The sequence below is a fragment of the Otolemur garnettii genome, unplaced genomic scaffold, assembly GCF_000181295.1.
Source record: "Otolemur garnettii isolate 467f Iridium unplaced genomic scaffold, OtoGar3 scaffold00003, whole genome shotgun sequence".
NCBI lineage: Eukaryota > Metazoa > Chordata > Mammalia > Primates > Galagidae > Otolemur > Otolemur garnettii.
Genome location: NW_003852398.1, coordinates 11346526 through 11349338, shown reverse-complemented (window position 1 = coordinate 11349338; position 2813 = coordinate 11346526).

The following is a 2813-nucleotide window of genomic DNA, read 5'->3' as shown; positions in this document are numbered from 1 at the left end:
GATTAAAATGTTTATGAGTTGGAAAACACTTTGGCTCTTATAATAAAAGATAAACAAAACTTCTCAAAGAAGGGAAATATTCCTCAATCTGCTTGCTAGAGGGAACTGGCATATCTCTGTTATGATTGAAGACTGCTTCTTTTCTGGGTTGATGTTTTATGTTGGTTAAACCACTGTGTGACTGATCAATAGAACAGTATGAAGAATGGAAAGAATAAGAAAACTTGTACCTTAATGAAATTCCTTAGTTTCCAGAACAAAAAACACAACAATATAGAGAAATGGCTGAATTTATATTTTCTACCAGAGAACTCACTTTATTCACAGAAGACAATGAAAGCATTGTTAAGTGCAAATAGAAATAAGCCATGTTTCTAGTGTGATTAATAAATAGTCCCAGGATTTTAGTCCTGGGCACTCCTATTGAGTTCCTGCTGTTTCTGCTACAAACAGGTTACCTCTGTGCTCATGAAGCCATCAACTCTGAGTTGCGACACTGAACAAAGATCACTCTAGCTAACATCAGTGGGGCCCCTCGTGGGCATTTAAAAGTGCACTGGCCAGACCTCTCATGGCCAGCACCTGAATTTCTTTGATAAAGGACTTTCTCTGGCTGCTGGAGGCTACTTTGCAGTTTGTGTAGCAAGCCCCAAACAGCTACCCCCAGGAGTAGCTCTCAACCAATGAGTTGTGGAGAATTGTGGTTCACCCAGATCTTCACCCCTCATGTTGGAGAACCCTGAGAAGGGGTGTCATGTTGGCCCTCAGATCGTCTCCAGCAGGAGGCAGCTCTCTTTACTCTCAGCGATAGCTGCTTTGATAACGCTTGTATCTTCCTGTCCACCACATTTTATTTTCCCAATGAGCTGTCCTTTCTTCACCTTCCCAATAACCATTGGAATTGGAATCCTTTTTCAAGGTGAGATCTTGTGGAAGCCCAAACTAAAGTGTTCTCCTATTTATCTTTACCATGATTTTACTAAGACCGAGAGGCAGAATTATGACTTATTCATACAAAACTCAAAACTGTGGGACAGAATTAATTTTTAATACTAATTTAGAGTTGTGGAGCCATGAGTAAGCTATTTGTCTTTTCTGAGTCTCCCTTGATTTTCTGTACAATGGTAATAATCAGAAGAACCTCTTAGCAGGGTTTTTGTGAGAATCCAATGAGATAATATCTAAATGCCTAGAATACTATGAAGAGTTGACAAATAGGCTGATAACATTTGAAACCAGATGAGCCAAGGACTTGATGTGTCACAGCAGACTCAGCACAGTTTGTATCATCGTCCAAGTAATTACCGGGGTCCTCAAAGAGGGGTAGGACATGTGTGGACTATTTCTCTGCTCCCTATTCCAAAGTATACAAAATGCATTTGTGGAGAAAAAGTTCTGGCGTTTGAAATCATCAGCTATTGGAGCTTTTCAGAACTTTTAAGGAGATTCTGTTTCTTGTCTCATGCTGGTACAAATGAATGCACTGTTAGCAACTACAGATAGGGCACGTTGTGTCTCCTGTTAAAACTGTGCTCTGTGCCTCCAGGATGCTGTCAAGCGTTTTTAAAAGTTCTTGGTTAAAAGGTTAACATCGATGTAAGTTGTTTAACAGAGAGAGTTAAAATTGTATTGCAATTTTTTTCCTTCATTTTCTCTTTTTTTTTCCTTGGGAGGAAAGCAAATTTATTTGATTAAACTTGCAAATAATGTTCTCCAAAATCAGATTACAAGTTTTAGATGGACAAGAATTTTCTTTCTGGGGGGGGGCAGCTATTATTCAATCTACTACAGTCTTTCGTCATTATTATAATTCCTAGTACAATCTTTCATCATTATTCTGGTTGTTTTTGTTTGATATGGACAAAGAAAAAATAGAATAATGAAAAAAGTAGAGTCTGGACACAGAGGTGTCTGGGCTAAAATCCCAGTACTGCCACTGCCTAGCTTGTAACTTTTTATTTAATCACTTCAGTACTTATGTTTCGCTCTGTGAAGTTTCAACAATCATACCAGTATTATATGGCTGTTATCATATCAAATCCAGTTACCTATGTGAAGTACCTAGAACACAGCCAAGAAAATAGATATGCTCGTGAAACATTAGACACTGTTATTTATTAAGATTATTTAAGAAAAGGATTAATGAATGTTAAAGACTATTTCTGTTCACATGGACCTTGGTAAAAATCACAGAAAGACTGAAAAAAAATCCAGTGGAAGCCTAAGAAATTATGTGTTTTTCTCACGCAATATATTCTGGCTTTCCTTTTACGGTCAATTTGAGCAGATACTAAGCGCTTATTAAGTGTAGACATTTATGGTTGTGTATCCTGTATGGGTGTGTCTGTGTGTATGGAGAGGGGTTACTTAAGAGATAAGGCATCTTCTGATATGCTTTATGTTCTTGAACACCTTCTTTCTGCAAATGTGTAGAGAAAAAACAACAATAAGGGAAAAGTGGCCATTCTTTTTTTCTGGCATATTAAAAAAAAAGAAATAAAAACAGGATAAGGCAGATTGTATTAACATTGGTGGAAAAAATATATAAGGAATACCTGCTACCAAATAGCCACTTCTGGAGACAGGAATGAGTGTGTGTGTGTGAGAATGTAGTATTAGCAGCTTTGGAGAAGATGTGATCAAGAATGCAGCTGCTATGAACTGAATTGTGCCTCTTCCACTGCCCAAATTCCCCTGTTTAATTCTTACTCCACAGTACCTCAGATTGGGACAGTATTTGGAGATACAGTGTGTAAAGAGGTAATTGATGTAAACGAAGGTAATTGGGATGATCATGCCTACCCCCACTGTGA